The sequence below is a fragment of the Hyla sarda genome, chromosome 2, assembly GCF_029499605.1.
Source record: "Hyla sarda isolate aHylSar1 chromosome 2, aHylSar1.hap1, whole genome shotgun sequence".
NCBI lineage: Eukaryota > Metazoa > Chordata > Amphibia > Anura > Hylidae > Hyla > Hyla sarda.
Window position 1 is genome coordinate 107,613,608 of NC_079190.1, and position 12,065 is coordinate 107,625,672.

Genomic DNA, 12,065 nt, shown 5'->3' on the forward strand with positions numbered 1-12,065 from the left:
TCCAACTTTGATGCAATGTCCTTAAAACAAGTCAAAATGAGGCTCAGTAGTGTGTGTGGCCTCCACGTGCTCGTATGGCCTCCCTACAATGCCTGGGCATGCTCCTGATGAGGCGGCAGATGGTTTCCAGAGGGATGTCTTCCCAGACCTGGACTAAATCATCTGCCAACTCCTGGAAGTCTGTTGGTGGATGGAGCGAGACATGATGTCCCCGATGTGCTCAATCGGATTCAGGTCTGGGGAACAGGTGGGCCAGTCCATAGCATTAATGCCTTCCTGTTGCAGGAACTGCTGACACACTCCAGCCACATGAGGTCTAGCATTGTCTTCCATTAGGAGGAACCCAGGACCAACCGAACCAGCATATGGTCTCACAAGGGGTCTGAGGATCTCATCTCAGTACCTAATAGCAGTCAGACTACCTCTGGCAAGCACATGGAGGACTGTGCGGCCCTCCAAAGAAATGACACCCCACACCATTACTGACCCACCACCAAACTAGTCATGATGGACGATGTTGCAGGCAGCAACACTTTCTCCACGGTGTCTCCAGACTATGTCACATCTGTCACATGTGCTCAGTGTGAACCTGCTGTCATCTGTGAAGAGCACAGGGCACCAGTGGTGAATTTGCCAATCTTGGTGTTCACTGGCAAATGCCAAACGTCCTGCATGGTGTTGGGCTGTAAGCACAATCCCCACTTGTGGACATCGGGCCCTCATACCACCCTCATGGAGTCTGTTTCTTACCGTTTGAGTGGACACATGCACATTTGTGACCTGCTGGAGGTCATTTTGCTTGCATTGATGTGCCATCCTGGATGAGCTGCACTACCTGAGCCACTTGTGTGGGTTGTAGACTCCGTCTCATGCTACCACTAGAGTGAAAGCACCGCCAGCATTCAAAAGGGACCAAAATATCAGCCAGGAGGCATAGGAACTGAGAAGTGGTCTGTGGTTACCACCTGCAGAACCACTTCTTTATTGGGGGTGTCTTGCTAATTGCCTATTATTTCCACCTGTTGTGTGTTCCATTTGCACAACAGCATGTGAAATTGATTGTCAATCAGTGTTGCTTCCTGAGTGGACAGTGTGATTTCACAGAAATGAGATTGACTTGGAGTTTCATTGTGTTGTTTAAGTGTTCCCTTTATTTTTTTGAGCAGTGTACAAACCCTCTGTCTAGACATCAAAGTTTTAACATTCTGGATGTCTGCAGCCACCAATAGGAGAAGCTTATTTATTCAAAGGGGACCCCCTGCCTCCCCTTACTATGGTTTTTTATTTAGTAATCTGTATTTTACAATGATTTCGTTCTTATTGTAATTGAAATCTGCCCTAACTTCCAGTTGAGCCTGTGATAGACTTGTGTTCACACAGGGGAGCCAATCAGAGAAGGCTGAGCTGCAGCAGGCAGGAGAGAGCAGCAGCCTGAACCAATGATAAGAGAGGGGGTGTGTCTCAGACTACATAAGACTCCCTGTAGATACTACAGCTAAACTGTAGTCACATTTCACAGCTCTGCTATACAGGGGCTGAGCTAAAAACCAAGATCTGAGGAAAATGTAGTAGATACAAAATGACTAATTATTATTATGAATAATCAGTTTCTATATATTTATATTAGAGGTCAGCAGGTGCTTAATACAGTCGTACATATGTTATTCCCCCCAGGGGTGGAAAAAAGCTAAAAAATGGAGCATCATAAGCTTATTAGTAGTTTTAGAAAAAAGTTCCAAATCATTTATGCTGCTGGTTTCTCAGTGAATAATTGTAACAGTAGGTGAGATTTAAGAATGTGCATTGGCAGCAGAGATAGGGACATCTCCCACAGAATCTCTCTGTGAAACCTCTTTTAAATATAAATGGAAGGCTTTTTCTGTGTTCAGCTCCTTGCTGGTTATGTGCGTTATGTAATTGTTTAATGCCGCAAGTCTTATGTAATTGATTAATGCTTCTCTACTAATGAGATATCCTTTCTGTTCTGTTAAAAGAAAAATCTTTAATGAAAGCATACGTAAAATTAAAGGCGAAGATTATCTAGGACTGAGTACATCTATTTCCCAGACAAAGAACCACAAAATATGATTTAAAAAAAATATATATATATTTGCAAAATGAATATTACCGTCATTATAACGTTTTAATACAATAGGATGTATAAAACTCTGCCTTAAAAAGATAAGGATATTTTCCTTTTAGAATACATTATTTCTGAGTTTCTGAATTAATTCTTCATTGAGAATTCCATCCAGAACTGAAAATTCAATTTACATTGGAAGTGCAAACTATTAGTGGTCCGGATAATCTAGTAAGTTTCCATAGATGTGCGCAGTAAGGGGAGGCTGCCAGCAGTGTGCTGTAATATACCATATGCCTCCTCAGAGTAAAGAGCTGCCAAGGTGATAGGAAATGAAAATATTACAAACCTATATTATGTAATTCATCTCCTGCCTGACTTATACATTAAATAAAATAGTATCAAGGCTCTAACTTTAGGGGGTCACAATGAAGTCAATAGAGCCCAGTAAGGAGAAAAATGTTATATGTATAATGGGCAATAGTTTTGGGGACTCCATTATTAATATTTAATTTAGGCACAGAACCTTTATTTAATGCCTTACAACAGCTTGCTTGAAGGTCTGCTCTATGAAAAAGCCAAAACCTACATCCCCGTGACTCCCATGCCCCCTCTTCTTTTTACATTGTAATCCTATGTTAGCTCCCACTTTTGTCTTTCCCGAAAACACCCATGGAGCACCAAACCTACCTTGTCCATAGGCCTGTGACATTAAAGTGCGACTCCATGGAGGTGCAGTGGCCCAAAAGTTAGGCATAGATTAGTATCTCCAAAGAAGCAAATCGGTACTAAAATGCTAACATTTTAACTTCCCAGAATGCTTTCTCAGAAAAAGTAATTATTAGGACTAGCAGAGCCTCTTCAAGTATATTGGGTAGTGCTTTATTCGTTTGAAGTATATTGGTATGCAGCTTCTCCATAGGCATTGATTACTGTGTATTGGATACAGAAGAAACAGGAACTTCAAACTTTAGTGCTCGGGGACCCTCTGCCATATTTGGTGACAGCAATAGTTTAAGTGACTCAAGGATATATAACGTAAATGAAGACTTGGTACACGGATTGCTGCCGAGGATAGATGTGAATACAGAGGAACAGCTCTCAGCCGTGTAGCTGGTGTATGGAAATGCGACCTACGGTCGCATTTCCATACACTGGCTACACGGCTGAGAGCCATTCCTCTGTATTCACATCTATCCTCTGCAGCAATCCGTGTACCAAGTCTTCATATACGCTATAATAAGGATTGGGACTCCTACTTGGGAACACTTTCTCACTCAGAGTGACGTAATTCTATCTTCAATGATATATAAAGTAGCTTTCTCCTAAAAGAAAAAGAGTGTGCTCACTGGTGCCACCTATTAGAGGTAGAGTCCCTGTGTGTAAATTTTGACTTCTTTTAAAACCTTAAAACATAACTGGGGATTATCTGTAAACCACTGTTTCTGGCCTGTTGCTGGCTGTTTAGCAGAGAGGCCTTTTTCCTTTCTAGATAGCCCCTTGCTCGGTACTAAGAAGGATTCTGGTTTGGCTATTAAATCCCCAGTTATGTTCTAATGCATTTAAGGGATCTAAATGTTGATGTCAACAACCTTCTGGATAAAAGCTACTTTTTTGCCATTGGAGCATGAATGGCCTATAAGTCTCAACATGCCTCTGGTGCTCTCCTCAAGACGAAACATTTTTCCGTTAGTGGCGCAAGATAGGTGAAGGAACCCGTATGGAGGTTGGACCGGTGCCCAGAAGCTTTAAATTACACCTCTGGTCAGTTCCATTTTCTTTAAATGTATGCACAAGAATTAATAGAATAATCAGTATATTGCCTAGTTATATTCTGCACTCCTATAATGTGGAAACGGGGCCACATGTGGAAGTGACTTGTCTAAAGTGTAGCTTTAGTTAATAGTTTCCAGCCATGTATCTTCGGGACACCAGGGACAGTTTAGAGGGTAGCAATTTGTAAAGTGAACACAGGGACACGTCTCTATTTAATTTTCCATGAAAACATCCTCATAACCAATGGGAATGTGCAGTATCGGCAGTTAGGCTTTAATCATCTCTCTGGATGTGCTATACAGTCAATATGCTCTCATGATCTGGCCCATCATTACACGTTACCAGTCACCTCATTGTAATTCTTGGTGGAGACACAACCCACAGTTGTATTGTGGTTGTTGTGAGTAAACACATTTCCCATATGGAGATTATGAAATATAATTATCACATTGATAATAAGTCAGTCATTATCTCCACACAGTTTCCTTTCCCCTTGGTTAGACATGAGGCTTCTGAAGTCCAGCCTCCCTGGCAGCAAGGTCCATGACAGATTCTCCTCTGTCCCAGGAGACTGCTGCTGTGTTGTGGATGGGTCCAGCCAAGAATTTTTCAAAGGCGACTTCCTGTTAATCCCCAGTTATCTAAACATTGAACTGAGGCAGCGTGGGGAGATATTAAGCGTATGTCGACTCAATGGCAGCCAAAAGGGAAAACTGTTTTCTCCTTCTGCTCCTTCGGCTGTTTTTCTCTGCTCCTTTTTTCTATTTGCACCCACAATCTCCTTTGTTTTGTATTTTTTTTTATATTTTCCCTCTGCCCAGTGTTCAATATTGAATGCCCTTTACTAGCCTGGCAGCTTTTATATATATGCTTTTTATTTCTGAATAATACAAATATGAAAATTGTCTTATTTATTATTAGTATAATATAGTATAATGGTCACTAAGTTGCAAGTGGTCATGAATAAAGGAAACAATTGTCACCTATTATAATATTATACCCATTTCCCAGCTATTTCATATGTTATATTCTCTTTAGATTTTTTTTTAGAGTTACTCAACATTATAGGGCGGATTTACTAATATGGTTTTCTTCATGGTGAAAATGCCAAAGATTTGGGAGTCAACAATTTTTGCTATTCTATGGCAAGCTGTAACCTGACACACCTCATGTAGGGCTCCTTTATACACATTTTTTCATACATAAAATATGCATTCGTTCCTAGTCCTATAATGATATCTATGGTAAAAAATGCCATAAAAAATGCCTTTCCCAGAGCATGCTGCCTTTTGAAGAAAATGCCACTGACTGCAAAATGAGTGGGGGTCCAAATGCTGACCACTGCTGCTCTATTCAAGCTTTATGAAACCGCAGAACATAGCCTAGTGCTGTACTCCAGTAAACTCAGCAGTCCCATAGAGTTTGAATGAAATGACAATGCACATATGCAAGGGACACTCAAACATGGGCACTCAGAACTCCCGATCCTATTATGGTTGTGACCCCCAGCGGTCAGACTGCCCCTGATCAGACACAAATCACCTGGACTGTGAAGAGGTGATAAGTTGTAATCTTTAAAGCCATAACCCCTGTTATAAATAACTTTTTTTTAATGTTAGAAATAACTCTTGTCGCTGCAATGACCTAGTTATGGCAGTTTCTGGATTGAAAATGTTACTTCAAATAGGTAATGTGATACTGTGTTAAATTATATCTTTATATGATAATATTCATTATCATATTGACCCATAGCAAATATTGAAATAAGCATCTTATTTTGCCCCCCCCCCAGGACAGATCGGTCTGGTGTTTATTTCCCTTTGCGTTCATGACCCATTGATCAATACCCCCCTCCATTACTTTGCCGACAATGCAGTACCCTGGAGAGAGGTGAAGTGCGCAGTTTATTAATAAAAAAAAGGAACAGGCCCTGTCTCCACTGGCCCCATAACTGCCACATGGTCTGCAACCACGGTACTTACACCCATTTATATTAGTGGCATGTGGAAAAGTTATTTGATGGGAAATTATACCTTTTGCATCTGTTCCAGGAAGTTCCATTTACTCTTGTTTCCTAGATTCCTTACACAACGCTCTGCTTTTAACATCCAAAAACTAGTTAAAAGAAACTAAGAATTATTTCCAGAGCCAAGAATAAAAACTTATCCTCAAGTGCTTCATAGTGCCTTGGATGCATGTTATCAGCAGGGCAGTGAATGAGAGAATCCTCCAGGAATGCATTTCATTTATACATGACTGTTGGTCGTGAAGGTGCAAAGCCAAAAATGACATACAATGAAAACTTGGCCCGGCATTCCAGCTCTCAACACCCTTACCACAGCCAGCAACGTCTGTTAGTACTGAATCAGTTGTAGGAGTCAGGCATGTAGTGTAATTTGGGTTGTCTATATATACTTTTCTGTATGTTAATACACATTTAATTGTTTGTGTACATAGATGTATAGAGAGCGAGAAGCGGCTTTATAAACAGTCACTCTTCACACATCTCTTTGGACTCCACAGTGTGGGAACCTAGCCTTAAACATCTGACCTTAAGTCAAACACGATAAAAATAGTTTATATAAGATTCTCTGGTTGTATATATAACTTCTACATGCCTGACTTTGTTATTCTCAGATGACATTTACAGCCCTGTAGAAGGACCTATTACCAAAGGATCTTAAAGCATTGCTTATCAGTTTACAGCTAGTTACAGAGTGTCTGCCATGTGCTTCAGTGCTCGTGTTGCTTATGGATTTTCTAATAGTTTCCTCATCTAAAGACAACATTCCATCATGGTAGGAGGTTCAAGGACTCTTTAGCCATCAAGTTAAAACACCATTTTTTCGTAGATTGTATTACTTGATTTTGACATACGGAAACATACTTTTTATTTTGACTTTTAGATGTTTTTATTATATTCTTTTTATAACTACTAGCTGAGTATCCTGTCTTCCTACCTAAACCTTGTGGGAGAGAAAAGACATTTACCGGTAATTTGTTTTGCTTTTTATTGCACTTGGCTTATAGCTTTAAGTTTCGTTTAAGCCATTTTTACATTTCAAAATCCACCAATAAATAATCAATTATTAAATGAATGCCATTTTAAGGAAACACAGCAGCTAAGTGACATCTATTACTTCTCTTCATGTCCTAATATGGCTCTTTCACCTGACAGATAATATCTTTAGGAGATTAGGAAAGCTGGGGGAGTACTGTGAGCACTGCACTGTGTAATGCCTATAACTCAGCTTTTCCAGTCTACTGAACAGAATGTCTGTCTAGTAAAGCAGCCATATTGGAACTCTTGCAGAGATTGGAAAAGCTGTTTGGCACACATAATGCATGCTACCTAGCTTTCTTAGTCTCCTGAAGCCCCAGCAGTAAAAAGCTTTTAGTCCTCCTTGCTGTTTGGTCCCTCACTTGGATAATAATAGTAGATATTATGTGGCGGATTTGAGCTGAGGAAACCCAGACAGATCAGAGCATGTGTAAAAAAAAAAAGCAAAATGTAGGGAAAGTGGAAAATGTAGGGAAACCTTAGTAAATACAGTGGAAAATTAATTGTAGGGAATTAAAACCCACAAAGAAACCTACACAACACTCTTAGTAAATAAGGGCCAATGAGTGACTCCCTGGTAGGCTTAAAGGGGTATTCCAGGCCAAAACTTTATATATATATATATATATATATATATATATATATATATATATATATATATATATAATCAACTGGCTCTGGAAAGTTAAATAGATTTGTAAATTACTTCTATTAAAAAATCTTAATCCTTCCAATAGTTATTAGCTTCTGAAGTTGAGTTGTTGTTTTCTGTCTAACTGCTCTCTGATGACTCACGTTCCGGGAGCTGTGCAGTTCCTATGGGGATATTCCACCATCATGCACAGCTCCCGGGACATGACATCATCATTGAGCAGTTAGACAGAAAACTTCCTCAAGCTAATAACTATTGGAAGGATTAAGATTTTTTAATAGAAGTAATTTACAAATCTGTTTAACTTTCCGGAGCCAGTTGATATATATTAAAAAAGGTTTTGCCTTTAATACCCCTTTAAACAGGTTTATAAACTGGAGATTCTGTATGATAGGAATTCACAAGACAAATGATTTCCATTTAAATAAAATTTATTAACTAAGATAAGATAAGAATGAGTAAAATGGTAGGTTCTCATCTCCTTGGAGTCTTTGAATTCTATGCCAGATCCAGTGTTTAGATATGGTCATCATTTTACTCATACATCCCGAGGGGGGGAATTCCTACTTGTCAGCAAGTTCAAGATATAAAACAGAGAAAGGGTTTTCTCTGCTCTAGTTGCGCTGTTACCACCATTTCAACTTTTTACAAATATTTGTGAGATATTTCATAATTTTGAGATTGTCTATTATAACATATTTCATGCTGCATGTTACTCTTTAGTAATCCAAGGAAGAAATTTTCTGCAACTGAGTGAACTGTCACTTCATTTTACTAACCTCAAGTCAGCTACACATACAGCCAGGTCAAACGGATACCTTTAAAGGAGTACTCCGCTGGAAAAAAAAAATTAAATCAACTGGTGCCAAAAAGTTAAACAGATTTGTAAATTACTTCTATTTAAAAATCTTAATCCTTCCAGTACTTAACAGCTGCTGTATACTACAGAGGAAGTGCTTTTCTTTTTGCATTTCCTTTCTGTCTGACAACAGTGCTCTCTCTGGGGGAGGGGGAGATTTAAAAGAGCAAAGCGGACAATCTTACCAGTAACATGCCAGACTAAAAAATAAAAACCACAGTGAAAGTGGTCCCACGTCATTGCGGGTCGAGACCAGCCGTTGTTACAGCCGGGACCCGTGGCTAATAGTGCGCAGCACTGATCATGGTGCCATGCACTATTAACCCTTTAGACACAGCGTTCAACTTTGAAGTGAAAGTAAACCACTGCCGGTTAGCTCAGTGGGCTGTTCAGGACCGCCGTGCCAAAATCGCAAACAGCTGGCAGACACAAGGAGGGTCCTTACCTGCCTCCTGCATTGCCAATCGCTGAATGACTGCTCAGTGCTTGAGATCCAGGCATGAGCAGTCCAGCGGCAGAATCATCGATCAATGGTATCCTATGAGATACCATTGATCAATGTAAAAGATCAGTTAGTGCAGTATTATAGCCACTAGAGGGGGCTATAACACTGCAAAAAAAAGTAAAAAAAGTTAAAGGGGTAGTCCAGTGCTGAAAAACGTATCCTCTATCCTAAGGATAGGCGATAAGTTTCAGATTGCGGGTGGTCCGACCACTGGGGCCCCCCGCAATCTCCTGTACGGGGCCCCAGCTCGCTGGCCAGATAGTGGGTGTCGACCACCACACGAAGCGGCGGCCGACATGCCCCCTCAATACTGCGCTATGGAAGAGCCGGAGATTGCTGAAAGCAGCGCTCCGGCTCTGCCATAGAGTTGTATTGAGGGGGCGTGTCAGCCGTCGCTTCGTGCGGTGGTCAACACGCCCCCTTCCCGCGGGCTGCCAGGGCTCCGTACAGGAGATTGTGGGGGGGCCCCACGATCTGAAACTTATCCCCTATCCTTAGGATAGGGGATACGTTTTTCAGCACTGGATATCTCCTTTAATAAAGATCATTTAACCCCTTCCCTATTAAAAGCTTGAATCACCCCCTTTTCCCATTTAAAGAAAAAACTGTGTAAATAAATATGTGGCATTGGCGCGTGCAGAAATGTCCGAATTATAAAAATATATAAAAATATATCAATGGTGTATGCGAGTCCAAAATAGCGTATTTTTGGTCACTTTTTATCAAAAAGTCCTATCAATACAAAAGCTGTACCGCTAAAAACTTCAGATCACGGCGCAAAAAATTAGCACTCATACCGCCCCATACACGGAAAAATAAAAAAGCTATAGGAGTCAGAAGGTGACAATTTTAAGCATATACATTTTCTTGCATGTAGTTGCGATTTTTTCCAGAAGTACGACAAAATCAAACCTATATAAGTAGGGTATCATTTTAATCGTATGGACCTACAGAATAAAAAGAAGGTGTCATTTTTACCGAAAAATATACTGTGTAGAAACATAAGCCCTGTTTTTTCTTCAATTTTGTCGCACAATGATTTTTTTTTCCATTTTGCCGTAGATTTTTGGATAAAATGACTGATGCCATTACAAAGTAGAATTAGTGGCACAAAAAATAAGCCATCATATGGACATATAGGTGCAAAATTGAAAGAGTTATGATTTTTTAAAGGTAAGGAGGAAAAAACAAAGGTGGAAAAACCCTGAGTCCTTAAAGGGTTAAGCATTGCCACACATATGCCTGTTTTCAGCTGACCACAGAGGGTCACTTTATTGACATACAGTAGTCTGCTGTCAGCCATTGCATATAATGTTCATATAATAGTCGGCTAAAATGACCAAAATTTGCCATTTCAGCCTTCTTTTGTCTCATGTGTACCGGTAGTTTATTACACAGGGGCAGATTTACTAAAAAAACTAAAAACTCCATTTTATAGGACGCACCGGTATATAAAACGCACTCAATTTATAGGTGCAAAATCTAAAAAAATAAAGATTTTGAACCCAATAGTGGTCTTCAACCTGCGGACCTCCAGATGTTGCAAAACTACAACTCCCAGCATGCCCGGACTGCCGTTAGTTTTGCAACATCTGGAGGTCCGCAGATAGGAGGTAATACTCACGTGTCCCCGCCGCTCCGGACCCGTCACCGCTGCCCTGGATGTCGCTCCATCGCTGTCGCCGTGTCCCCATCGCTCCGGAACGTCTCTGCTGCTGGCCGGGTATCCTCGCTCTCCGTCGCCCCCATCACGTCATTACGCACGCCGACACACGTACGCGACGTGATGACGAGGAAGGAGAGCGCCGGCCATACAGGGGATCCCTGAACGGAGAAGACACCGAGGAGGCAGGTAAGGTCCCTCCCGGTGTCCTGTAAGCACTAACCCGGCTATTCAGTCGGGCTGTTCGGGACCGCCGCGGTGAAATCGCGGCGGTCCCGAACAGCCCGACTGAGCAGCCGGGTTAGTGTCACTTTCCCTTCAGACGCGGCGGTCTGCTTTGATCGCCACAACTGAAGGGTTAAGCGATCGGTGATGTCCTGTATTAGCCGCGGGTCCCGGCCGTTGATGGCCGCAGGGACCGCCGCGATAGGGGTGTATTCGCCGTATAAGACGCACCGACTTTCCCCCCCCCCCGTTTTGGGAAAGAAAAAGTGCGTCTTATACGGCGAAAAATACGGTAGTAGCCTTTAGCTGAAGCCTGTTGGTGGGAATTGGTACACATTTATGAGCTGGCATAGATTTCAGCCAGTTTGTGGAATAAATTGTAGTCAAAGTATTGGGCCGTGGGAGGCCATGCCTCTTCCTGCTATGCCCTGTCCACTTTCTGAAAATTAGTAGTCATGGCATGAAAATATCCTTATATCGAACTTAGATCAAGTATATCCTATCCTCTCTATAGATCAGTGTTTCCCAACCAGTGTGTCTGAAGCCAAAGGCTGTCTGGGCATGGTGAGAGTTGTAGTTTTGCAACAGCTTCAGGCATCCTGATTGGGAAACAATGCATTATTGTCTCACACGTTATAGGTTGAACTTGATGGACTCTGGTATTTTTTCAGCCTTATGAACTATGGGGGAGATTTATCAAAACCTGTGCAAAGGAAAAGTTGCTCAGTTGCCCATAGCAACCAATCAGCTTGCTTCTTTCATTTTGCAGAGGCCTTGTTCAAAATGAAAGAAGCGATCTGATTGGTTGCTATGGGCAACTGGGCAACTTTTCCTTTGGACAGGGTTTGATAAATCTCCCCCTATGTTACTATGTTACTAAGTTACGTACCATCATTGCCATTGACTTCTTTGGGACATGCTGGGAGATGTAGTTTTGTAACAGCTGAAGGCACCCTGGTTGGGAAACACTTGTATATACTATATAGTAACAATCCAAGGGATAGTAACTTATTTGTTTTATTTTTAACACTCCAAAAGGTCACTGCATGATGAGAAAGACTTGCTATTTAATGCTGTATGAATGCTGGTTAAAGGGGTACTCCTGAGGATTTTTTTTTATCAACTGGTAACAAAAAGGTATACAGATTTGTAAATTTCTTCTATTTAAACATCTTAATCCTTCCAGTACTTATCAGTTGCTGTATTCTACAGAGTAAGTTGTGTAGCTCTCTCCAGTCTGACCA

General features: G+C 41.1%; 1 protein-coding gene across 2 annotated transcripts in view; it reads left to right on the forward strand.

Annotated features, from left to right (window-relative positions):
• The window catches only part of ZNF385A (zinc finger protein 385A), a 206,747-nt gene that overhangs the window by 171,077 nt on the left and 23,605 nt on the right, over nt 1–12,065 (forward strand). The gene's annotated exons all lie outside the window — the stretch shown is intronic.